The sequence below is a fragment of the Empidonax traillii genome, unplaced genomic scaffold (genome assembly GCF_003031625.1).
Source record: "Empidonax traillii isolate 1590-97213 ecotype Southwest subspecies unplaced genomic scaffold, ASM303162v1 scaffold185:size1678824, whole genome shotgun sequence".
In the NCBI taxonomy this organism is placed as follows: Eukaryota; Metazoa; Chordata; class Aves; order Passeriformes; family Tyrannidae; genus Empidonax; species Empidonax traillii.
In genome coordinates this window covers 198,638-226,314 of record NW_020955378.1, presented here as the reverse complement: position 1 = coordinate 226,314, position 27,677 = coordinate 198,638, and the positions used below count along the sequence as shown (strand labels likewise).

At 34.5% G+C, this 27,677-nt stretch overlaps 1 protein-coding gene and 1 non-coding gene across 2 annotated transcripts in view; both read right to left on the bottom strand.

Annotated features, from left to right (window-relative positions):
- The window catches only part of CACNA2D1 (calcium voltage-gated channel auxiliary subunit alpha2delta 1), a gene marked incomplete at its 5' end in the record, with an annotated part of 351,550 nt that overhangs the window by 134,507 nt on the left and 189,366 nt on the right, over positions 1-27,677 (bottom strand). The gene's annotated exons all lie outside the window — the stretch shown is intronic.
- Positions 5,288-5,350, bottom strand: LOC114058726. Its single transcript, XR_003571530.1, has one exon. It is a non-coding gene; the product is annotated as a U6 spliceosomal RNA (small nuclear RNA).

Here is a 27,677-nt window from a genome sequence, read left to right as displayed (position 1 = left end):
TCACCAACAATAAAGAAACCAGAGCTGGGACTTTGGCTTATGGAAACTGATGTACCAATATTGAAGGTGTTGGTGCTAAATCAATTTGATCAATACCTGCTTTTAACTTTTATTTTAATACTGACTTTCAGGAAAATCTTTGGCATATCACAATCTTACTAAGCATATTCCTCAGCTATGGAGCATGACCAATTTTTTATCCTTAATGTCAGTGTCAGATTCAGTAAAAAAATTTAAGAGTCTTTAATGTCTTGAAGGTCTTTTGAATGATTTCTTCAATCTGGCAGCGTGGCACAGAACCAGCTTTATGACGTACATAGTTTCTGTATTGTTTATGACACAACATCTGGATAGTGTTTTACAGCTGAAACTAATGTCACATGTAAACAAATTACTTAATGCATTTTTTTCAAAGTATCAATCCAACAATTGGAACATCGACTGATGTTTGTATAGCTGTTGAAAAAAATTCACTTTATGATGAAAATATATGAAGTACTATTTTATTTTAGATCTTCAGACTTCCTATCACTGGCATAATTTTTAAAAATATTTGGTTTGAAGTCAGGAAATACAAAATATTGAATTTCACTTTTTTTTTTTTTTTTTTTTTTTAAATAGGACATATCTGTTTTTTGCAGAAACAAAAAATTATTTTATTCCTTCAGCTATCTATCTACAAGACAGAACCAAAATATGACAAGGTACAAATGTTCTGTATGACAAACTCCCACAAACTTACTTCAGGGACAACATTTAAAGAAACATTGTAGAACTCACCAAAGACAATTCTTTTCATAACCAAAGACAATTTTTCTCACAAAATGAGATTTCAAGTGGATAACCTATTGAGTAATCATTGAGTATCTCCCCCTTGTCCCCCTTCTTGACAGCTTATGCCACAGCAAAGCATAAAATGCTGTCAAAGTCATCCAGTTCTCACGTCACAACAACATACAGCAAACCAAAAAAGCAGATAAGTTATCCATCATCTGCTGAGAAGAGAATAACCCCTAAGGCAAGGGAATAGACAAATGCTTTACTATTCAATTTGTCACAATTAATTAGTTAATTATTAATGTATTATGATTTCATTTTGTTAAGTACAATCTAATCAAATGGGTAGAAATCTTTTATGTCTTGAAAATTTTACAATGAGTATTACGACAAACATGAGCAGGAGGTTGAGGGAAGAACTGTACCAGCAGTAGAAGAAGGACAGAGGCTATTGCAGAGGTCTGCCATAATCTTCAATCACCTGCAGTCCTCTTGGTTTTGGAAAACTAAACAAAAAAAGCAACTACTCAACATCCCTCTACCTCTGACCTCCCATTCCCTGTTATCTGTGACAGAGAATTCAGATCAAACTAAGGAATAATTTTGGAAACTGAAGGAAACTTTATTGACAACAAATGGAAGAACTCATGGAAAAGGGGTGCAAGAATCTACCTGGTGCAGAAATAGGGTGTATTTTTTGCAGGTATATAGTGAGATACTATAAAATAAAAAAGATTTTTTGAGGGGGAGCTCAATAATTGGAAACAATTGAGATGTTTCAAGACAGTATGTCAAAAGTAATGCTTATGAGACAAACAGAAATTGCTTCATGAAATTACCTGGAAAATTAGTACTGATTATTCTGAAGAGAAACAGGGAATAAAAGATGCAGATATGCACATAGAGAAAGCTTTGGAAAATTATATATTTTGTGCCATTTTCCATAAACCATCACCAAAGGCATAAAAAAAAATTATTTAAAAGGCATGTAGACATAATTTGTAGATAACTAATTGTCTTTGGGATTATATAAATAATTTTGAAAATATATGGTTATACATGTGTACATATACTTAGATCATATATGCATAAAAGAAGTATGTACTCAGTTCAATCTATGGGTCAGACAAAGAAATACAATTCTCACAGTGGAGTAGGAAGAGGCTGAGATGAGCAGTTACTTAATTTTGCCTCAGGTTGCATATCACTTTGGCCTTACTCTAGCTTTCATTAGCCATTCCAGCAATTAATATTTTGCTCATCATCTTGCTTCATCTGCCTAGAGCTTTCAGTGTTTGTATCCAGCAAACTGCATTAAAGATAAAATTAAAAAAAAAAAAAAAAATTAAAAAAATAAAATAAACCATCTGTAATGCTTGTTGTCTCTGAAAAAATGCGAAAAAATAGCAGGCCTTACCATTATACTTTTTACAATTTTCTAGGTTTGAAATTAGGACATAATTCACCCTTTCATGCAGTGACTGTATTCATTGATTTAATTAGCACTGTATTGCCCTAAATAGACAAAAGATGCACTCTTCAGTGGCATCTCCCAGTAAAAACTGAATCAGCAGATGCATCAGCAACATAAACATACAAATTTAGTGATGAAACCTACTTTCACTGATATTAATGCATACTGGTATGCTAGACTGGAGGTGAATAGCAAAATTGACTACCTACAGCTCAGCCCCTATGTCAGCATATATTACATTATTAGGTTTTAATTATTATTTGTTAGGCCTCCAGAGTATATTTAAAACGGTAAAGTTGTAATGCAGGAAACTCTGGTTTGCTCTTCTTTAGACTGCTATGTAATGACAATGGTCATCTGCCTCATCGTTCAATTTAGTGACTTTTAGACAACCCCAAGCTCCAAAATTAAATATTTGAGCTATATTTCTGTCTTTTGAAATTTTAACTACCAGAATGCATGAAAAATGCTAATAGATCCTTCATGAGAGATCATAAATCAAGTAACTTATCTGAGCAAGTAGCAAAGAAATCCCAGTGCTATTACAATTCTAATCTGCAGAGATAAAAGACGAATTTAGTTCTGTGACAATCAGTCCCTTATTGAGATTTCAACAGAACTTATTGTATTACCCTATTTTTTTTCCTTTTCCATATCTCTATCTGCACTTATAGGTGATATTTGAAGTATTTTTCAGTAAGAAGTCGAACTAACCTTCAGAGAAGTGAGCTTGAAACACCCATAGTAAATAAATTACTTACCAGTGCCATAAAGAACTGATAGAAATCTCTTGGAAAGACTGTCATTACAGTTATTGCTCCAAAAAGTCCAGATAACAAACCCCCTCCAAAAACACACAGTTATTCTGTATTTTCTAATAATAAAGTTCTAGGACATCCTTACAAAACCTGGAGCTGCAGATAGGAGGCTCATAAAAAGGCTAGTGTTAATTTTACTCAAAACTGTCTTGTGACCTTAATAATGTGGCACATCTTTACTTTCTTCAGCTCTACTGAAACACAAGGCCCAGAAAGCTTTCTCTTGTGTTTCCTACTCTCTAGTCAGTGCTACTAAACAGTGCATTCTTTCAAGACAAAATAATTAAATTATTTGTAAACAAAAAAACTGAAAGAATTGTCTATGACAGATTTCTAAGTCTAAAGCTGTGCCTTCATCCTTGGAGACACTCAAAACCCATCTTGGCATGGCTCTGAGCAACCTTCTCTAGTTGACTCTGCTTTGAGAAGGGGTTGGACTAGATGGTCTCCACAGGTCCCTTCCAGCATCTTCCATACTGTGATTCTTCAATGCCATCATTATGCACATGTACAGAAAACCTCATTGTTGTGAATGATCTGCCAGAGCTGGTCAATAACCATGTGCTAAACATTTTAAGCAGAAACAAGGAGAGAAGGGACATTTGATGGAATGTTCTGTTGGTCTGTTGGAGCCCATCAACTTGGAATTCAGAATTTGATGGGTTTTATTAGTGCAAAGGAAAGAAGAGACATTTATCTCCCTCTCTGATTCTGTAGGCCTGTCATATCTGCCATTACTCAGGAGCAAGAAGAAGAAAATAAGCTTATCAGAAAGTCATACAGATACCACTCCATGTAGAAAAGAAAGAGGGAGGTGGGGTGGGAGAATGAGTGCAGAAAAACTGCTACAAATGGAAGATGGGATCTACCACCTTCAGAAACAGAGACCAGATTTGAAGTATAGTCCAGAATTTCTTGAACCTGACATATGTGACTTTCTGAAGTAATCATACAAAAAAGAAAGTATAAGGCATTGGAAAGAGATGATGTGGAGGATATGAATTTGGAACTACTCCATCCAAGGATGCACACAAATATCTTTAAAACTAACAAAATAGTTCCTTCACTTCCCTGGCACCTTCCTGTGACTTGCAATAATTTGCAGAAGCTGTTAAAGAAAGAAAAAAGAACTAATATTTTTGCCACAAGATGAGCAAATAACAGGGTATCTCAATGAGCAACTTAAATTAAAAGTATAATAATAAAAGAAACAAGTACACTAAAATAACTTTATTTTTATAAAAATGATCATATGTTCTGATCGTTCCAATGCAATGATCTGTATTTTTCTTATAGTACATATTTTCATATTAACTTTATTCTTGCAAGAACTCTTCATTTTTTGGTCAGTTTGCATGGCATTTGTTTACATATTGATCATATGCATGCAGCAATCTTTCACTTACAGGTCATATTCTATTCCTCTCTACTTTATAGTAATCTTATTCTAGCAAAGAGCTTTTACTTCTCTTGTCTGCTTCTACTGAATTTTTTTTCATATTGGTCCCTTCAAAGTAACAGCTTTCTACTTCTGCATCATTTTCATTGGTATACTCATTTTTTTATTGAAATCAACATTTTGATCCTCTGTTTCCTTTGTCCACATTATAGCATTTCTACTGCTAAAAGGAATTTAAACACTTGATTTTGTCATTATTATGATCAGAAGGACAATCCTAAAAAATCCCAAATCCTGATGATTTTGGTCAGTGTCTCTTATAGAACTCTTGGATGATATCTTTCTAATCTTACACCAAAAAGTGTCTGGTCTTCCAATTATCCTACTGATTTTGATGAGAGGGAAAAAAAAAAACCATAAAATGTTGTAATTGTGTCACCTTGCCACACACAAAAACAAAGCCACACATATGTTTTATGGTACAAGTAGGTCAACTGACTTTTTTTTTACTTACTTATAAAGCCTTTACAAAAGCAAAACTTTCCATGAGAGTCAGGAATCATTTCTCCAGAAATAACTTAGAATTCAAATCTCTTCTCCAGGATCTTGTCTCCACACAACTTTACTTCCATTCACCTCAGTGAAACACTTTCCTCTTGGTGCCTTTATTGTAAGCTCCCAAAACCAAGCCTTAAAACACACAATTGCCCACACAAATAATCATAGAATCACAGAATCAAATAGTTTGGAAAAGACCTCTGAGATCAGCAAGTCCACCCTCTGACCTAATACCACTCTGTCTACTAGACCATGGTAAGAGCAGGGCCTATGCTAATCTTCTCTGTATGGTTCCAATTTTTACTATATGTGCTGCCAAAGCCCTCCAAGTTCCCAAAAGTGTCCACCTATTTGTACTTCTCCAGCTCCTTAAACTGACCTTATACTATAATGAAAGGTTTAGGTGTGGGAATGGAGGTTCTAAATTCTGTACCTGTACAAACATATCAGGAGCAGGACTTTTCCAAGGGAACATAACAATGAAGCTACTTCTTCATCACCATTCTTTCTGAATTTAATCAGAAATTTACCAAAACTAGAAAAAAGAAAAAAAAAAGGGGGGGGGGAGGGTGGAACGGGACTTGATATCAACATTTTCAAATTATCAAGACTTGTCCTAATGGGATCAAAAGAAGATAATGCTTTTCTATTTTATTATTTGTTCTAAGAAAGTTGATAAATAGACCACTGTACAAATATTCAGTTGCTTTTATTCCTAATGGAGCACTGTTATCATGTTTGAAGGTAAATTTCATTGATTTGAAATATTAGTAAGCACTCTGTATGGCTCAAATGATCCATTTATAGTGGAACCTGAAAACATTAATTTCTACACTGAAGCCAGCACCAGAGGCTATTTGACCCAATTTTCTGCTTACTCACAGAGACCAAAGTATGTTATTTATTACAATGTGGCTGTCATTATTGTTACATATCCACTAAAGCACAAAAGGTAATTTCTGTTCTTTCATAAATTTAATTTGCTGGTGCCTCTAAGCCAATGCATTTCCAGTTACTGGATGTAGAGTTTTCTTTCTTCATAAACAATCTGTGCACATCACTGTAGAGAAAATAAAACAAGGCATCACCTCTCAAAACAACTGCACACATTCAGAGGGGACAGTGTCAGAGACCGTAACAGAAATTATAAGCATTTCAACCACTGAAAACTCAAACTCAAGTGGCTTTCTTCTGAATTTGTTTCTGATAAAGTTACATAGGTGTAACCTTTATGCATATATGTGTGCAGAAGGCAGAACTCCTGGCTGAGAAAACCCAAAGACTCGAAATGTCAGCAAGAGCAACAATTCATGTCAGGCAGGAATTGGTGGGTGTGATGGAAGGAAGAAAGAAAGAGACTGGACATAAAATTACTTTTACTGGAGCAGCTAAATCAAAGAACTAAGTGATGCATTGGCAATCAGAGGAAGAAGGGAATTGCAAAAACAAAGTAGAGAAACATCAGCAAGTGAAAAAAGCAACAGTATCAATGTGCTATCTTCAAAGATACAAAGGAAAAGCAACAGGAAATGATGGAAGCCGGAGAAAAACGGGCAGCTAATTCAAAAGGGATGGATGATGCTATAATTCCTGTGAGACTGCCTAAGATAGTACTTCTTTCAATATTTGAGAGAGATGTCAGGATGATTATATATATATTTAGTTGAAAGAATGGAAAACAGAAGTCTGGAAAATCACACTGGCATCACTAAAAGTCTTTAGAAAACAGCATTTAGGAAAATAGGCTTAAGTTCCACAGACAGGTATCTGATTGTCTACTGGGAACTAAAAAATATAACATTGGAGAAGATCCCAACAACAGCAAGGCAGAGGTTACTGATAGTTTTTCATGTTGGAATAAGTAATTTAGCTTAAACCTCCTTTGTGTGGACCAGAAGCAAGCGTCAGGTGACAAAAGATGTTCAGAGAAATGTAAGCTCAGGGAATTCTCAAAGGGGAATATTCTTGTCCACAGATTAAAAAACAATGGCTCAGAAAACTGAGTTGTCACAGTTTGGTGATGTCTGATCACAAAAACCACAAAAAACATGCATGAGTAAAATTCTCAAGAGTTTCCAAAGAGTTGGTGAGGAGAGGAGGGTCAAAGCTGGTACAATTTTTCAGCTAAAAGGGAACAGAGGTGAGACACTTGTACAACCTCCACCCTTCTTGCAAAAACACAGAGAAGGAAATGAGATAAATGCAGCAATGTTAAAGAGAAATCTCAGAGCATCAAACAGAACAGTATTATAGTCAACACATCAGTTGTGCCATGACCACAGGAATTTTGCTTTGGCTACAAGGGAAGAAAATGTTTGAGTGTGTCATAACTACAGTACTTTGAACAAATCCTGGAAGAAGTAGAGCTCTCTGTAGAGGATAAGTAATTGAATATGGAGAGGATCAAATGTAATTAAAATTATGACTAGAACAGAAGAATATAAAGTTATAATGTAGCAACATTCCACCTTAATCAAAAAAATCAAAATGTTTATTTATTTTTGCAATCTGCTGGGTGAAAATATTGATAGTTGATATGATACACAAAAAAACTCAAACAAACAAAACAAAACAAAAACCAAAACCAAAAAACCAACTCAAAAGGAATTACTGGTGCCTTTAAAACTTAATCTCACATTTTTATTTGGAGAGTGAATAAAGAAACAGAAAAGGGTGAAAATTTCACTGTCATGGGACATACATATTTCCCTCCCTCCTAAAAAAGCCCTACAACAGATGAAAAGATTCAGATATTTTCAATCAGAAGGTAGATTTCCTTGTGGTCATTAAAAAAAAAAAAAAAAAACAAAAAAACAAACAAACAAAAAAAACCCCACAAAAACATTAACAATAACAACAAAAAAACCAAAACACCCCTACATCAAAAAAAAAAAAAGTGATTTTAGACTTATGTGATGGACTGTTTGTCACAGTTAGACATCATATCATCTGCTAAGCAAGGCAGAACTGGAAGGAAAAGAGGAAGGTGTCTCCCAACTTGAGCTCCAGAAAAATGCTCTGAAAGAAAGATTGTTTTTTTCCATCTTGCGACATTGGAATAGAGTAGAGTAGAGTAGGGTGGGGTAGAGTAGAGTAGAGTAGAGTAGAGTAGAGTAGAGTAGAGTAGAGTAGAGTAGAGTAGAGTAGAATAGAACAGAATAGAATAGAATAGAATAGAATAGAATAGAATAGAATAGAATAGAATAGAATAGAATAGAATAGAATACTTCAGTTGGAAGGCAGCTACAATGACCATCCAGTATGTCTAGCAGGACTGATGACTGACAACCTTATTACTTCAGGGCTGACCAAATGTTAAAACATGTCATTAAGGGCATTGTCCAAAAGTCCCTTAAACACTTGACTGGCTTGGGGCATTGAGCACCTCTCTAGAAAGCCTGTCCCAGTGTTTGACAGTTCTCTTGGTAAAGAAATGTCCTTCCTAACTCCCAGTCTGAACCTCCCCTGAAGTATTCCCACATGTCCTATCACTGGATACCAGAGAGCAGAGATCAGATCTGCCTCTCCACCTCCTCTCCTAAGGGACCTGTAGATAGTAGGTATTGCTGCTTATAAGAATGACTTTTGAGGGAATGACCACAGAAGAATTATTTATTTTAAAATCACAAAATAAACAAAACAAAACAAAATGGGATTGAGGGAGACAGCTAAACTGAAAACTTAAAGACTAAAGAATAAACACTGAATCAGCTTAATAATACACTTTGTATTGCAAGAGGAAGACAAGGAGATAAAGGTGAGATACTATCCATAGAAAAATTGCCGTGTTAAACAGGATACAAAGAAAGAGGGTATGGATGAGACATTAATAGACCAGTGAGGAGAATTATGACTTAGAAGATACTGGGAAAAGTTTGCATGGTGTTTCTTATCTCTTATTTCTTTGCTACTTCTCTTGGACTCATTAAACAAACTCAACCAAACAAAGAAAAAAAAAAGAAAAGAAAATATAGCAGTAAGGATAAGAGGTATAAAATATATTTCATCTTATGACAAATTGATTTAATGAGGACTCTTTCATCCTGGGGGGAGGACACCTTAAAACCTATGGGCAGTACACTGGAAAATGGGAACATGTTAAAAAAAATACATATACTTCTTTGCAAAATACTAATCCTATGCTGAAGAGACTGAGTTAATATGGCCTTAAAAACCTGTTGTCACAGGCAAAAAGAAAATAAAATATCTGGAATATAAACCCCAAAGACATTAACCCTCATCAGGAAGCCCCCCAGCCACAAATTTCAGCAAACTGAAACTATATTAAGGGTATATATTTGCCCTGATTTGAACTGTTTTTTGGAAGTCTTCCAGTACTGTGTGACACTAACAAGTTTTTAAAATAAATTGGTGACATTTTCCATTTCACATTTTGAGTTAGCAAATGTACTGCTAGTGTAGGAATAAAATGCTCTTAATCTCTCCTGCATTTTTTCCTGTGACAGACATTCATTTTCTATGTAGTTTTTAAGTTTACTAAAAGTGGAAGGCAACTGGAATATACTTTGTCACCTGTATCTCACAGTGTCAAAAGAATAGATGATTTTTAGGATATTGATGTTTGAACCTGCTCCCCTTGGTGAGATCAGCATGGGTGACAGAGCTATAGCTACAGGAAACTGGAATTGATTGTGCATTCTGTCCCTTCCAGCAAAGCACATGAATTATTTCTACATATATCATCATTTCTTATGGAAGTTTTATGTACTGGTTTTTTGAAACAAGAAATCTAAGTTGCCACCTCACAGATATAATAAAATATCACATTTTAAATATCAAAATCACCTAATCTCCAGAAAAAAAAAATGTGTGCTTGCTTCTAGTTTCCTAGAAAAATTATTAAAATAAAATAGAATAACTCTCCATCATCAATTTGTATCTTAATTTATAGTAGCACTAAAGAATTATGCTGAATGATTAAGTGATCCATAATTATTGACCTAATAGTAATAAAAGTATTAGATTGACTGTGATGTAGAAATAAGAGGAAGAAATTTACTGGCTGGTTGACACTTAAAGCTATTTAAACAATAGCTTCAGATGAGGTTCTTCTGCAAAGTAGTTAAGTGTTTTATGAACCATCCCAGTAACAATTACTTTAAGTGGACAGTGAAATATACTGCCCTCAGGAAAATTCAAGCAGGTTTTCTCATTTTTTAAATTTTATGGAAATGCATCTCATTCAAGTGGAATACACAAAATAGTAAATATACTCTTGCTAAAGAAATTTTGTAATACCTAACACCACTATTTATGCAGTGTGGTGTTTGGTACAGTGATATTGTACCTGATCAAAATTGTATCCCAAAACTAGATGTTTTCACTAATCTAGCTAATGAAAGACAAATCCTCTGCTTACTGAGAAAGAGAATGTATTCTACCTCCTAAAGAGAACCACTGTCAACCATTAATAGCCATCAGTCTTTTCATTAACATCTTTCAGATAGCAGCTTACAGTTCAGGATGATATATTGTTTTCTTCTGTGAAGCTTACTATCAAACATGTCCTCTGACAGTGCCATCTAAAGCATGGCTGGCTTTCTGGTTGTTTTTTGTTTGTTTGTTTGTTTGTGGGGGTTTTTAATTTTGTTTGTTTGGTTTTTTTAACAAAAACAAAACCAAAAAAATAAGCAAAAAAAATCAAGGGATATAAGGAAAAAAAAATAAAAAGAGTAGAGACTGCAATTATGCAGTGCCCTTCTGGGTACTAGAGTACAGAAAGCAGAAAGAACAAAGCTATCGATTGCTTAAGTATACATGTAGCTTTCTATGATATTAGGTAATACACTGTTTGAGAAATGCACACATGCAAATTTCTCCATGCCTCTCCATGTACAAATTAATGCTTTAACACAATGCTTAGTTAGCACATTAGGAAAGACAAGCTATCAGAAAGTAAGTTGCAATATATACCTAACTAAATATCTGTGATGGTTCGGACTTGGCTCCCTGCCAAATGCCCAACCCCCCAGTAGCAGCCCCTCTCTTCCCCCCTTTCTATTTCCCCCAGGGCAAAGAAAAAAAACTATGCAAATTGAAGAACCCAAAAAAATCAAGCTAGTTATATAAAAAATATATTTTATGTATATTACAGTTAAGATGCTATGTACACAGCACAGGGAATCCAAAAACCCCCCGAAGGGATAGGGAAAGGGGAAAAAGGGACAAAAGGAAACAAAAAGGGACACCGAATAGATATGCGCAATCAAACCTGAGAACTAGTAAAATAACTAGTAAAACAAATTTCACCACATCCCTTAGAAAGAAACAAGACTGACACACACAAGGCCAGCACTCCCCAAGCCTCCACGTGGCAGGTCAGTGGATGCTGCAGGTCTCAGCCTTAGATAAGTGAGACCAACGCAGGGACCCACTGTTCCCGAACTCTGGCGGAAGAGAAGAAGAATGAAGGCCGCTCCTCCCTTCCTATTTATACCACGATTTACGTAAAAATCGTATGGAATACTGGGAACACTGCCCCTTCCTTGGTTACAAACTGGTAACCAGGGAAGGCCTAGATTAAAACCACCACAATATCCTATATATATTTTTCCCTATGGTGAATGCAATGGTGCTTTAGTGCTTCCTGCAAAAGGTAGATTACCTTAATTTTATAGTGAAGAGCATGCATTCAGACAGCTCCATTCAGTAGCTGGATTTGATATTCTAACCATAGCCTGCCTTCTTTCAAATGCATTTCAGTGGTGTTACCCTTATTTGGAAGTGTGGATGGAGACCTCTCAGGGCTCCCTAAAGGGAGAACAAAGAATGCAGTTGCTTGGCATAGGGAGGAAAAGATTTGAGCCTGATCATTGTGCCAAAGGCTATTAAGTCAAAGTAAAAATAAAAGCTGGTAAATACAAGTGAAGTTTTCTTTTCTACTAGTAGCCCTTTTTCCAACAGCAATTTCTTTTTTGTTGTTTTTCCTTTTCAGAAACACACTGATACAGATTCTAAACTGCTGTAAATGAGGACACAGAAACAGAAAACACAAGAAGTAAAAGCTTACTGCATAACAACCAAGGGAATGGGTAATCTCTATCACTGAATTCTGAAAGAAAGGGATTGTGAATTTGCAGGAAGGATTTCTATAAAATAGGACCATAGCGTTATATAAATACAGGACATATACTCTGTGAAGAAACAGGAGGAAGAAATTACTCAAGTAACCAAGAGACCTATAATGTATGCTTTTAGAATAAACACTGAAAGAGGAAAAACAGAAAGATGAAGGGAAAATAAGATATAAAATACCAGATTAATAAATTAATTCTATATATTTATTTATTTGACGGTAGGGGAATGTGGAGGAAGAATGTAATTCAAATCATCCATCTAGTTGCCAGCAAAACATCCAAAATTATTTACATGAAACAATCATTAGTTGAAGTGTGAATATGGATACAATACATATAGATTGGATAATGACTAATCACGAAGCTATACTGGTAAAGTGAATACGGGGTTAAGAAAATATTACAACTGAAGTTTGACAATGATCAGTTTTAAGCACCATTTAAGTATTTTTATGGGTTTACACTAATGACATAAAATCAAAAAACCCTGTCAATGAAGAGTCCTGATCTGAAAGACCTGTGGAGAGAAACAGATAACCTCAAGAACACGGGTACTAGAAACAGGATTATATCTAACTGAAAATTCCTTAGAAGTTGCACCTTCTGACAGTTTAAAACATCAGAAGCAGAAAGGTCCAGATGCACTTCAGTACTATTGTCACTGCACATGAGACAGGAGAGCTTACACAGCCATTGATGTTGAAAGATGATGCTTGTACAAGAAAAAAAGATGTTGAGTACATCCATAGGGATTACACACAAGCACACACAAACCCCAAAACAAAACAAAACAAAACAAAAAGAACAACCAGAACCAACCAACCAAACAAAAAAGAAACCAAAGGGCTAGTAAACAGGAGTTCAACATACATCTCAACAGCAGTAGGCATTCATAGAGTCAGAAATAAAAAAGGTGTGTGAAACAGGTAGAGCCTGACCCCCATTAGCTAAGGCATTGGGCTACTACATTTCATCCCAGCTCATCCTGCACAGGACCATTTCAGTAATCCAGCCCAATGATCTGAAAACTCAGAAATCAAAGAACTCAACTTGAGGAGAGCAGCTGTATCGAAGTAAACACCCCAAATATCCTGAAACCCATTCAAATGCTCTGAACTTCAGAAGATGTAGAAATAGCGTTACTACTACTAAAACCACCACATTAAGTGGTTTAGGGTAGGAACAAGGAATTTTCCTAGGATTACAAAAATTGGAAAATGGTAGTTTGAATTCTGATTTATTTAAAAAATTTTAACTTGATTTTTTTTAAGGGTTTGCACATATTGTGCAAGACATAAGTTTTTTAGGATGCCCAATTGTGGCACATTTTTCTTCTTGTATCTACCCTTAGTTGTATCATGATTCGGTTTTGGATTTTATCTGTTATTGCAGGGCTTTTGGCATAATCATCCCAAGCATCATCTCAATGAAAATGAAATCACTGAGACCAATCATCCTCTCAATAACATCTACATTCCCATTCAGTTCCTGGAAATGGATTTATGATACAAACTGTTTTGATCAACATTAAGTGTTTTTGAATCTGCTGAAACGGCATAATTTAAAAGTAATCTCTTCTTTCATTTTGAGAAAATAAGCATCATTATTCCTAAGGAGCACTCCATATAAATTGGGTATTTCAAAAACATGATGTTAGTGTCCAGTAATCAATAATAGACTGAAACTGAATTAACACACCATATAATCATCAGGGAGGAAACAGCCTATGGCACTGGAAAACTGAATTTTCTCTGAAATACATAAGTACAGAGATTTTTAAATGTTGTGTTCCAACCCACCCCCAATATACAAGAAGCTTTCCTTTGAAGGATTTAGAGGTCTAAATATCAACAGAAACCTGAATCTTGTCTTCATGATGTACAATATTCCTCAACTGATATATAAAAGCCTGCATAGAGTATTACCATATGAGGGTAGGATATAGGTAAAGTGATAAATCTACTTAAATCATTGCTGCATTATGTGATTTAAAGCTGCCCCGGATCAGGGTGTAACTTTTCTGAAATATGAATATATTGCTAGAGGGAACTTCTAACTCTGCGCTGCCTTAGAAAGATTGTTCAAGTTTTGTTTCAATATTTAATGAGTGCTCTATGATATTTCAAAAGAATGAGTAGAAAGAGACCATTACAGAAGTAGTCTTTTATGGTGACATGAAAGGGATATGGATAGATAAATTACCAGTTAATCAGGGCTTCTAAGAGAACTTGACTAATACATTTATCATTAACTTTACAAACATGTTCTTGCAAATCAAGAAGGTTTTTTTTTTTTCTTTTCTCTTTTAAAATAGAATTTTAGTACATTTTTTTCATGTATCAAAGAAAAAAGTTTATGATACTTGTTGAGGACCCTTATACTGTGAAAAGAAGAGCTAGTATTTGATTCTTTGATTCCTTTGTTTTTCTGTGAGGAATTGTCTTTTTATTGCCATGCAATTAAAAAAATATTTTCTGGCAGCTAAATGGAAAAAAAAAAAATTCAATCTTCCTAGATAGAATGTAGGATTGCACTTGGAGGTACTGAGAAGTGAGAGCACAGAAGCAGCGAATGCAGGAATGAATCATCTCTTAGTGGATTTTATATATTACCCAAAACCAGATTCTGGATCTTTTCCTGTCCTTCTAGGGGAGAAATATCAGACACCAATAGCTCAGAGATGAAAAGAGGTTTTGTCAGACCAGGTTTGAAAAAAAAACACTAGGAAAGAAGTCCTTCAAAACCTGCCACTCGATGAAAACAGACTTCTGATACTTCGAATCCCATTACTAATTTATGAAGCAGAGACAAATCCATACTCTTGAAGTGCATTTGAAGAAGGTTTTCTGATGCATTGCTAAGTGTCTGGGAGATTGACTGTGTGCTTTTCATTTTGAAGGATGCAATTTCCCCACATATTTTTGTGGGTGCATAAAATTTCTGACAGTGTTAGCCACAAACACTCCTTTAGAAAGGGTAAAAGCACACTATGTTTCCAAGCAAAAAAACTCAATTCAGTTTTTTTTTTTTAAAGTCTCATATTTGTCTTATTCTTTTAAATGCTACACAAAAATATAAAATAATTAACATATAAAAATGCATGCAACTGCACTTTTGAATAAATTTATGTAAACTAGTTCTTTAAAAAGAGCACCAACAAGTTTGACTTGTGTACTGCATAGAATTTTAATTCTCTGATTATCATTAATTTATGTAGTTCTACAGAAGTTCATGGTGTTTCAGCAAAATGCATTATGAAAATGTATTCAAGGAATGGTATCGGGGAATGATTAGAATAGAAAATTGTGAAAGTTAAATATTTCCAACCTGAGTAGCTATGACATCAAAAATCTGAAATCCAGCATAGAAGGTAAATTCTCCAAAAGTCTTGCTATTTTCTCTATATAAGATATATAGATATATATTTAGGAAAGAGCCAGATAAATCATTAGCTAATTTCTCAAAAAGCATATGCACCCCAGAAAATCTCCCTGCCATTGTCATAAGGAGTAAGTGAATCTTGAGCCTCTCAGAGCTCTGTGTTAAGTTAGCCTAAAGGGATTTACATGTGCTTTGAGTAGGGGAAAAAAAAAAAGTGTCTCCCATTTTTCAAGATTAAATAAACCAAAAGTTAATGGTACCATGTTATCTTCTACATCAAGAATCTACACTGGTTTAGGAATTAAGCAAGCAAACAAAAAAACACCACCCCTTCAGCTCCCATCCCTATTTTCTTACTTTATGTATGTGAATGAATTCTGCTCTAACTTCGAGCTGGATGTGACAAAGGCTGATTACCAGCACAAGATGTTAAGGTTTATATGATGCCTTTGTTGTCTGTGATTTATTTTGTCTCTGCTTCTGCTACAATCACAATCCTGTTACTGTATCTTTTAGCCTCCTGTTTCCCTGATGGTGATGTTAAAGTACAGTATTCCAAAGCTGAATAAAATGTGAAAAGAATTTCTTGGAGGTCACATGAACTAGAGAAGTTCCTTGCTGGTTTATATGAAAGCAATATATATATAATATGAAATTATATAATATAATAATATTATTTACATTATCATATAATATTAAATAATATAATATTATAATATTAAATGGAAGAAACATATGCTACATTATTTTTCTTATATTTCTTAGAATTTCAGATCCAGTTATTTTATATTTATTTATGCACTGTGCATTTTACCACATTTCAGTACAGTTGTTTCAGGCAATCCAAGACACTCTCGGAAGTTACCAGACTCTGAAGAACAATCCCATTTTGACATTGCTCTCCCCCTTTCTCAGTTTCTACAGAATAGTATCACTCCATAGGGAAAGGATTGCAGAAAACACCTTAAAATGAATATCGTAAAAGAAAGAAAAAATATATTTTATCATATCTAAAATGAAGGAATAAAGTTTTGCTAAACAAAACTCTTTATAAAGTAACCAATAATAACTGGACATGAGATTAAGGTGTACTGGAAAACCGTATGGAAATAGTTCTCTTCTCTTAACATTTCCAGACAGTGTCTGTTCCCTGCAAAACAAAGAAAAGAAAAAGAGAGAAAAAACAAAGCAAAACAAAACAAAATAAAAAAAAGGCAGAAGCACACTATTCAACAATAATAACTGTGTTCTTATATTCCCTGTAAGTGTGGTCCATAGTTTGGATAAAAAGCCTGTTATTGGAGTCAAACAGCTTTTAGCTGCTGGAGTGTGTAACTCATTCTGAACACACCAGGCTACTTCAAAGAGGGTGAAATGCTAACTTCTATATCAGTAATTTGCAGTAATAGAAAGCTGTTACTAAATCAATGTCTCATCCGGAAAATAAATGTTTCCATTTCACCTTTCACTTAAGCCAGTGGCAAGAGGCTATTATCCTATGACTTCCTATTAGACCAGCACGGCATCAGACATCCATTTACAGCACACACTGTCTAAAAGAGTAGACACGCTTTTCTAAGCTCATCTTCAAATAAAACCAACAACCAAACAGAAAAACAAAACAACAAAAAAACCCACCTAAAAAACAGTGCAAAAAGATCTTTTGCTGGTGATCAAGACTTCTACCACAGTCAGCCTTGCAATCTGTCAGCATGGTACTCCCCACATAACTCAGTATCCAAGTTGATGGAGACAATCTGGATACCTTCTGCATTAACCAAATTCTTTAACAAGTAATTAATTCCCATATTAAAAGCATTTAATCTAAGAACACATGTTATCTAATGTCAATAACTTTTCAACTTCATGGCAGGCTTTTACAAGATAAGTGACAACCACTATTATTTTAAAAATAAACAAGAGATGGACAGTGAATCCTCAGCGTCATGGAGATTGTTCAGGGTAGACATAAATGAGATTCACATTTCTCAAGGACTAATAAAGAGAGTCAAGTCTAAAAAAAATCAGAAAAATAATGTCAATAAACTGGGAAAAACTTTCCCACTTCTAACATCTACCATTACTTTTCCCATTTTTTTTTCCTTTTTCAAAAACCATAACACAGAGAACAGGCTGAAATCAGCACAAATACTGAGATAAATACAGAAAGTGGATAAGAGGGGAAAATGCATTAAGGTTGATGAAATGAGAAATATGCCACAAACAGGCACTTTTATGTACAATTATATCAAATACTTTGTCTTTAAGTTAATAATTACAAGAATTTTTTCTTAAAGTTATTGTCTAAAGAACAAAAGCATGACAGATCCCAGCAAAAACAAGAGCTCCTATTCATTAAACTTGACAACATTGTAAAAGCAAAGTGATAAATACCATATCCCCTTCCCCTGGCAAGCACATTTGCTCAAGTATTTGGGCTGACTCTATTTCATCATCAAATATCATACCCTTTTTTCCTACATGTGAACAAAAAAAAAAAAATTAAAAAAAAAAAATTAGCATTTCAGATACAATCCCTAGGATTAAAATCAACAACCATCAATATTTGTTGATCTAACAATAAATGTTATACCTATCCACTCTACATGTCAAAACATGGTTTTGACATTGCATTAAGATTTGCAAAGCAGAAAGATTTTCCTGGTTAGGTAATGTAAATTTCTCATGCTGGTGAGAACTGCACTAAATGAAATTTAAAGTCAATAAAGAAATAATTAAGTCAGGACACTCTATACCTCTCAGCTGATTTCTTCTAAATATAGAGCAGGCATCCTTCAATGAAATCTCATTTATTCACTGTCCACACAATTACATTCAAATGGAACAAATGGATTCCCCAGGACACAATTCCTTCTCACATATAAGTTGTGATCAGGGAATCACTTGATTTCCCTATTATTTTACTAGCACAATGCATCTAACATTTAACTGCAATGTGTTAATTTAATACTATTTAGTACTTTTAGTTTTATTTTTCATATGCTTTGAACTAATAATGTGACTGTCTTATGGTTCTTAGTATATAATATATTCATAGGAAAAATAGATAATATGTAAAAATTATACTAAAATATTAGCATCCTTTTTTCATTACTTAGATGCTTCAGGTGAAACACTGACTTCAACAAGCTAAAGTGAGTTTGAGCTAGTTAATAATTTCACTATATCTACATCTTTAGCTTCCCTTAAAAAATCAGATTTTGTGTTGTATCTAGGTTGAGGACATGTTAAAATAAACTATTGTCTTGACCTGCAATTACTGCTGAGCAAAATACTGTCAAAATGCAAATTCAGATCAAGCCACATACTGTGTAAGAAGGCAGAAAGCTGAAAAATCAGTAAAGATACACTAAAAGTCTTGCAAGATATGCAACAACCTCAGAGATTTAGTGTGATACAGTGACAAAATAAGATTTGAAGACAAAATAAGATTTGCAGGATTGTGGTTTTACTACTGCTTGTTTTATCTGCTTTCTTGATGTCTATAAACATACTACTCTAAACTGTGTTGGTAATACAAATTTTAATGAAAGCTATTGTTTAAGTACTGAGATTAACTCTACTTATTAGATAATAAAATAAATGTTCAGTAATTTCTCTAAAAATCTAGTGGTACCTTACAACTACCAGTGACAGATATCATAACCTTCTAATGCATTGATGATGTTACTCCAGAACTCAGTTGTCACAGAGTGATGCAAGACTGTCACAGGCAGTACCACAGACAGTATTTCACAGACAACACAATCCTTTTAGAGGTCATATTTCAGTTTTGCAGTATCAGAAATATCAGTCATGGAGACCGCTGCACTGTATCTCTTGGGTCTGATTCATTGTTATGTCATTTCTACATTAAATGTGTATGATACTGATATTGACATATCAGTGTTGGAACACCTTCACCAAGAGAAGCAGAAGGTAAAAACTTAGTTCCTCTGAATGACAGAAAGTAAACCTGAGAGTCATAAATAGACATGTTTAGATTCTTTACCATGAGGGTAGTGATGTACTGGGAAAGGTTGCCCAGAAAAGCTGTGGATGCCCCATCCTCGGAGGACAGATTGGACAGAGTTCTCGCAATTTGGTCAAGAGAAAGGTGTCCCTGGTCATGGCAGGCTGTTTGCAACTAGATGATCCTTAAGGAGAGTGAGGGAAGACCTCATTGCAGTCTAAAACTTCCTTGTGAGGGGAAGAGGAGGGGTAGACACTGATCTCTCTGGTGACCAGTGACAGGACCCGAGGGAATGGTCTGAAGCTGCGTCAGGGGAGGTTTAGGTTGGATATTAGAAAAAGGTTCTTCACCCAGAGGGGGGTTGGGCACTGGAACAGCTCCCCAGGGAAGTGGTCACAACACCAAGGCTGAGAGAGTTCAAGAAGCACTTGGATGATTCTCTTGGGCACTTGGTATGACTCTTGGGGATGGTCCTTTGCAGGGATAAAGATTGGACTCTATGATGCTTTTGGGTTCTTTCCAACTCAGCAGATTCTGTGATTTTATGATTCCATGATGTTATGTAGAGTCCTGGCAAACTAGGAATGAAACCAACAGTATTTGATATTCGGTATACTGTTCAGGTAATTGAGCACTCCTATTTGGTTTCAACTAAATGATGCTGAAGGAATGCACAAAATAATTATTTGGTATGTCCAGGCTGACTGTGCAGAAACTTAAATCAGACGCACAGTAAAGTAATGACTCCTGAGAGTTTTATCTCAAATAAAGCAAAATAACAGTCCAAAGAACTAAGTCTCCTCTCATCCCCAGAAGAAAAATTACTAGGAAATACTAAATCAACATCTCCTAGCACCCCCCAGCTCAATAAGCCCCTATGCTATACCTTCTTACATCTTTATTTTTAATTTGTATTTTCCAATCTCTATGGACTTTTATTTTTTTTTTAATTTGTTTTGAACTATGTTGTCAGGTTGTTTTGGAAGATCTTCTAATTTAAGATTTCATTATCGTCTTTTCCTCAGCTCTGAACAGTCTGTCACTTGCCGTACTCATCATGCTGAGCTACCCAAGTTTGCTTTTGATTTTCAGCTGCCAACTGAGAAAGCCAAGGTCTAGATTTGGCTTTTTCCCACCTTTCTCACTCTTTCCCTAGTCAGCAACTATGTATTTTTTCTCAACAACATTAAGTAAGGTGCTGACCTGAATGGGCCTGAATGATTTCAAATACTACTGAAAATTAATGTATACCAAGGACACAGAATCTTTCACAGGAATAGGTGAAAAATTTAAAAACAGCTTACTAGGAAATTCTACAGAACAAACAATTACAGAGAAAATTGTTTTAAAGAATTGCATGTCTAACTGTAAAAACTGAAATCATTTAAATGAACAACTTGTAAGCTGAAAGTTGACTTGAAATGAGATGTGTGACCATATTCATTAGAAATCACCAATATTATCATGTTGATTAATGGAAAAGTCCTAGGCTAACTGTTTTTGCAGAAAAACTGAGCATTCACTTGAAGGAGATGTGACAGGCAGGGGTAGCTCCAATAGCAAGGGCAAGTAATGGTCTCAGTGAAATGTCCTGACTGAACTTACAAGTCCTGCTCAGAAACAGATACTTTAAGCACAAAAGCATTTAAACACATACATTGCTTATCATATTTCATTCAACTAACCCAGAATTCAGTGTAAATCCATGTAAACATATCCACTAAGTAATGTTCAGGGATTTGTCCTAGTACATTTTTTTTCCATTGAAAATTATCCTAATAAATTAAAACTGATGAATATTTGTATAGAAAAAGGTGGAAAATATTATAATTTTAAAATTGTTGATATCTATTTTCAAGGACTTATATCCAGTAAAATAACCTAAATCCAAAAGAGAAGGCATGAAGCAAGAGGGGGCTCCAGGGGGAATCTGAAGACGACAGAATGCCAAGGCTACAAAATGTCTATTATCTTAATCAGAAATATGACAAAAGTTACTTATTTATGAAATAGTACCCAACAGGGATATGAAAAATTGCTAGTGATACTCTTAGAGAAAATAATAAAATCCTAAATGTGATAAAGCAAGACAGAGGAAAGACAGCTGAAGATATGCAGATGTTTGCTAAACCAGAGGATCAGAAGGACAAGCTGTGAATAAGATGACTAAAGTTAAAAATCCCATGCTTGTGAGAGAAAAGCAGAGGGGCATATTGACTCCAGAAGGAAGAAGAGGTCTGAGGTCTGAGGAATCCAGAATCCTTAGTATAGCACAGTAAAGATAACCATAAACTACATGCTAAAAGAAAGGGAAAAACAAACAAACAAACAAAACCAATAGAAAATGAAGGCTTAGAGTAGAAGAGAGGGAAAAGGCAGACAAGAATCCAGAACCCATTAAAAATGAGAAGAAACAGTTATAAAATGGAAAGGAGAAGACAAAATTGTCTTCAAAAAGAAAAAGATGGGAAGTACTTCAGTTTTGTATGAAGAATAAAAGGAAAAAAAACCACAGTATGATGGTCACCTTCTTAGTACAACAGACAACAAGATCTAATCCAAAGAACTGAAGTTTGCATCGTGTGCCAGTTAGAATACAACCATATTTCAGGCTTAAAAGGATTTCAAAGGGAGTGCACTGGCATCTGCCTGTACAACTGCATATCAGTTTCTCAATAGTAACTGCCATGCACTTCACCTGCAGTAAAGGAGAATTAATTTTTATCTTCCTCATCATCAAAAAGAAAGAAAAAAGTGTGTGAGAAGACCATGAACATAAATGTGTATATTATGGATTAGTTCTGGGAGTTGGATTTTGGGATTTTCTCTTCATGAAAGACACGCATTAGAAGTAAACCAAATAATTTCACAAAGAGGTGACACCATTTTCAAATCAATGCTTGTATAACTAACAGAGAAATAATTTCTAAAGCTGAGCTTCATACAAATAAAAAGGGAAATTAGGCAAGTACAGATTGTAGGATGGAGAGACTGCAGGAAAGGCAAGATGGAAAACCAATAAAACCAATGTGTTATTATTGATGAAAATAGTAATCTGGAAGGAACTATTGCCAGACAGAGAAATAACCACAGCTAATTTGGCGTAAAATGACTTCTGACACAGAGAAGCAACTGAGACACTTGTACACTATACAAGACCATTAAAGCATAGTAATATTACATGAATTTCAAATTATTTCATGACAGACAATTAAATGATGCACAGAGAAGATAACATAATTTATGCTCAAATGGACATTTGAGAATAGTATGAATTTTAGGTAATTCAGAAGTATTACTTAAATAGCTTTATACATATATATTTTTATATCCACATACACAGATGAAACATATAAAGATATGTTTCAAACTATATTCAAACTACACTGTCAAAACTTCACAAAATATAACCCAAATAATGGGAGAAAACTCTGTGATTTATGTATTGCCAGAGAAATACCTTATTACTAAATTACACATTACTCCTTCTTAGTAGCTAAGACTGGAAATGAACTCACATGGCAGAAAGAATGAAGTGGACCAATCAAATCAATGAGTCTAGTAATAAATAAAGAAATAGCAGTCATGTCCTTAAATTACATTACATATGCTTTTAACAACCTTTAACACTCTCAAATTTTGGACATATCCACAAAAAGCCATTTTCTAAGGATTTTCAAATCCACTCCTGACTAAGTAATATTGTTCCCAGTCTTTCATTACCTATCTTCCTCACTTCAAAACTAAAACTGATCATTTCATTTGAGAAGGTGATACTACTTTGATAATAGTAATAACTACAATGCTGGATAATATGATACTGTGCATGCTGAAATTATAGTAGAGAAGATAGAAGATATATTCCAATCCATTAATCTACCACTGATTTACAAGCAGTTTCTTGGTAAGCAACCCATATAATTTTATCAATAGGGATATTTCCAACAGTACCCAGATTTATTTCCTATTTTTTTTAATATATCATCTATCATGGTTAGTATTTTTCATAATAAAATACTTTGAATCTTAATTTTTATCTCCTGCACACCTATAATTTAACAACTTTATTTCCCTTTGTTCTGAAAGAATCAAATGAATGAAATATTTTTTGAGTACAGCTTTATAAGGATTTATCATGTAAGTCTCGTAAAGTGCAATAACCTAGGGATATAATTTTTAACCAATAGAGGTTAAAAAAATCATAACTCATAGCTAGGCTGCCATCAATGGAGTAAACCTTGCAGCTATGGTATCACAGGCTGGAAATACAAGACATTCTGAAATGTGAGCACAAAATTTTTAATAATGAGTTTAACAACAAACAATTTCTTTTTTTCTTAATATTACACAGTTGAAAACTAGATTTTTTTCCAGGGGGAAATATTTGAGAACTCTGTTGATAATAAGCATATTAAACCTTTTAGATATTAAACCGAGGATGAAACAAGGCATTTCTAAAAATTTCATGAGCAGAGAGATGGTTCCATTTTAAATATTTCACATTATCGGAGTGAAAAAATTGACAGTCTGCAAATATTTTATTTCAATTCCCCATAATTTGTATTGGTTGAGTAAAGAATAAAAAAATGCCTCTTATTCTAATGCATCCTTTTTGTGTGTATAGAAGCTATCTATATATGCATCAAGGCACTTATTCTTGGCAATACATATTGGTTATTTTACGCAGCTTACATTATATTACTGGGTTTAAATCACCTTGCCCTCTTCTTTGAAAGTTTGCACAAGTTTGTTCTGTGCATGCACACTTTCAGCACAGACAGCACTGTCAGATACCACAGGAGCACAGAGGTGGAGGCAGAAGTTGCCTGCACAGTGACACGTGCTCTTTATACAGGATCACAGAGGGTGTCAGCCGTACAGCTCAGAGCAGCCTTGGGAGCTTGTGTGAGAACAAAGAAGAAAACCAGGGTAGGCCATAGTTCCTCCTCCCTCCTGCTTTCCTGCCTCAGTCCTTACTCTACTTCTCAGCACACTGTATTGAAAATAACAACTGAGGACAAAATAAGGGAAATTTGATTGAGAAGAGGAGAAAAAAGTCGACAGACTCTCAGTTTAACCAAGGAATATTCCAAACCTCTCACAGTTCCATTTAAACTAGGTTTTAAGGTCCTTTAGACAGAACATCATTTACTGTTTTTCCATGAAGGGCTTCACATAAATTGGTATTTTCTTGTCAGATATTATTTACTTCAAGCAATTTAGCACTTTTTTTCCTAATAGTCAACTTCATTCATCATAGCTACTTGTTTGACGTACTGAAGCACACCTAAACATTTATTTTCATTCTGAGCTTGCAAATATAACCACTATTTCCTCCTACACTCCCTTATAGATACTGGGAGTTTTGAAGGAGTAATTATAGAAAAATTCCTGTGAATCCTGAATGAAAGATTTTTCTGTGCTGTGAAATTACACTTGCAGAATGTCTGAGTAGCTTCCTTATGATCCTTCCTTACTGTAGAGCAGGTTTGAGAACACAATAGTAAACCCTCATATCAGCAGAGGCTTTTAGGGGATGCAGCTGATCAAAGGATTGAGGTGACATTTCCCCTTGCTTGAGGACCAACAGAAAGTTTGGACAACGTATGCACCCTGTATCAACCTGCTTTGCAAAGCTAACCCAGGTTTATGACATAAAGTATCCTTGCAGCAGTTTCCACATAGGGAGAATTGCACACACCAGAATCAATCACTCCCTCAAGATGGTCCTTAAAATTGCCTTATTTTTTTAATATGTCAAATAATAAAGATCTACTGATACTCAGTGCTCTACTCAGCATTCTATTGAAAAAATACAAAGGCCACCATTAGCTATTTTTACCATAAGAATATTGCCAATCTTACTGCAGAGCCAACTTTTCCCTCTTGGTACAAGAGGATTCAGTACTAATTGCTATTCCAAGCTGTGCATAAGAGGGAAAATACTGCAAAAGGAATGGAAAAGGGATCTGAGGAGCCGCAGCTATCATCTGGTCTCCAAAATAGATTTTGGCAGTAAGCACAGCTTAAACATTTATTACTCAGTCAAGCAGTCTAACAGACACTGGAATCCCAGGACCTGCTATAAAGCCCAAGATAATTCTGAAGGCACAGCAGAATGGTCAAGATGATTGATGGCCAAGAAATCAGCATTCAATTCACTAGAAAAGTATTTTCATACTTCTTTTCTATAAACTATACAAATTAATGTTATACAGGTTGGGAAAATAAATAGGATCACAAATGCATTTTTGGTATTGTTTTGCCTAAACCCTAGAGTTTTCAAAATCAAAGAGACTGAAAGTCTCTTCACTGTATGGTATTCTATATTGTTGAAGTTACACTGTAATGACCACTTTAACCAGGTATGACAACTTGGTCTTCTGGTATGGCTTTTCACAACTCCCCATGATATTAAAGTATTAAACAAATAGGAAATCACACCCTTTGAGTATTTAAGAAGACTGTATAATGTCAGAGATCCACACACATGAACTTCTGGTTACAAGAAGAGGAATGATACAATATAGAAAGTTTGGTAATTGATGGTCCACAAGGGGGTCCCCATGAAAAAAGCCCACAAGCCTAAGGCCCCTGATGTTTCACTGAAGACCCAAACTCAATATTTTTTAGGTTTGCTTCTTTGCATAGACAACAACAACAACAAAAGGAAATAAATTAACCATTTCCTAGGTTTAATGAAATAGAAAAATTAATTCTTGATATATTCTATTGCATTTAAAAAGAAATAAGGGTTAACATAAGAAAGTATGACTTAGTTTTGTGGTTTTCAGGGGAAATTCTGTGTCAGTACAGCATTCTGACTTGTAGGTATGTTTTAGCAATATGGGGGGGTTGTCTTTAAATATATCTTTAAATATTTATTTAATACAGGTAAAGTAGGGTGCAAAGAAGATTGTAAAGATAACAGAAGACAAATTTCTGCAGCTGACAAACAGGAATCTAGAAGATCAGAAGACAGAACTATTCCATGCATTTCTCTAGTGAAGCACAAATGGTAACCACGAAGTTTGGGGTTCTCTTCAGGAGTTTTTAAAACTGAATCAGAGAAAAGTAAGAGGTCTCCGCACAGGCACAGACATGCTGTGTTAATATGCTTACACCATAAAAGAAAGTTGACAATGGAAATGAAAATATTGTTGTTCTGCCAAAATTAAATCTATAGTAAAATAAAACACTTTGAAAGTAAAAATAACAACTGAGAAGAGAAGATACGAAGAAAACTTCTTTACAACAAATCATAAAACCCTATAACTTCTGGTCATCCTAGTAACAAATGGCTCTATAGGATAAAAGGATTCACCAAGATAAAGAAAAGATTCCCATCATGAATTGGTAGTGAATTGTGAGTGTTCAGTCAGATTTAATTTAGTATTTCATTTCCCCAGGTTAAATGACCCAAATAGATGTAAAATATTTAAAATATTTTAGAGGTCTAAGCTGCAGAAGTACTTAAACTGTTAGCTTAGAGAAAACTTTTCAACACAAAGTAACAGAGAGAAGTGTAAAAATTAATATCTGCTGAACTCAACTTGAGGCAAGTAATAAAGCCTAGTAAAACTCAAAAATTAGCCCAAATATTTTAGACATAAATTGCTATGTTACATAACTTTCCCTAATGTTTCTAAATAAGAACATAGTTTTCAAGAATATTAAAAAAAATTAATTAATATTCCAGGACATATGTTGAGTGTTAAGTGTCAAGAATCTCATAAAGCTGTCTTTCAGTCAACTCCCACAGTAATACATACCAAATAACAAATAAAAAGTCATATTGATTTTGTATAGTTTACCCTTGCTTCATTTCAAATAAAAATCTTTCAGTTCAGAAGTACAATATTTCAAAAGACCCACTACCAGTAGAAATGTGTCTTTAGACAACTGCATCTCTATGAAAATCTAAGGCATTTAGGTTCTAAATTTACTTCGGAAAATAAAAATTCTGCATTTTATTTTGCAGAAACATTTGAAAATTCTATTCAAACATCTTAAAGTAAGACAATGCAAGTCTGGAAGGGTACCTGGAATTATAACAGAAACATGTTTTATTTCAGATTTGCCACTATTTCTTTTCCCGTAAAGAACGTTATGTCACATTTAACAGTCAGTTAATCTTGGATAAACTTTCCAGGCCAAAATGTATTCTCAAATATTCAGCTTGAGACTATTGTATTATATA